The sequence below is a fragment of the Dendrobium catenatum genome, unplaced genomic scaffold (assembly GCF_001605985.2).
Source record: "Dendrobium catenatum unplaced genomic scaffold, ASM160598v2 fragScaff_scaffold_266, whole genome shotgun sequence".
In the NCBI taxonomy this organism is placed as follows: Eukaryota; Viridiplantae; Streptophyta; class Magnoliopsida; order Asparagales; family Orchidaceae; genus Dendrobium; species Dendrobium catenatum.
The window spans coordinates 121,170-121,859 of NW_021318728.1; positions in this window are offsets into that span (position 1 = coordinate 121,170).

The window sequence follows — 690 nt, forward strand, 5'->3', positions numbered from 1 at the left end:
TTTGGATGATTGCTGCGGGGGTTCTACAGAGCTGCTTAATTTCTTCAATATTCTGAGTACATCGCTGGGAGTTTTTTATCAAAGGTTGGATTTTTGGGCTGGAATTGCTACTCTGTTGCATTTGGTGCAGGTTTCTGCAAGCCTGCTAGATATTCTAGATATTATCCTTGGTGGCCTTTATGGCTACCAGGAAAGCTGCTTCGGTCCCTAGGTGAATTTTTTGAGGACAATGATGATAACTGCTGGACCTTTCTCCCATTGGAGGGTCGTTTTTCGGCAACCAGGGGATTTTCTGACCATTTTCAGTGATTTCAAGCGGTATATCTGTTCGGTTGGCAGCCTGAGTCCTAGATGCTCTGCATCTAATACCACATTTTGGTTATACATAGGTTTTTTGGTAAATTGAGTGGTATAGTTGTGGTTTCTTTCTTGTCCATATAAGTTTTGTTTTTCTTATGTTGGGTTGTTTTTCTTTTTCATTTACATCTTTACTTGTGATGTTTTCTTTACTCAGTAATAGATGGGTTTACCCAAAATTTCCCAAAAAAAAAAAAAAAACGAAGTCCCCCGGAAGCCTTAGTCCGGGCCGTTTTTTTTTTCCCCAAAAAAAGAAAAAAAAAGCCTTAGTCCGGGCCGACCAATTTGTTTGTCAGCGGGATGGGCCGATAAAATTATAGTGTCGTTGCTAAA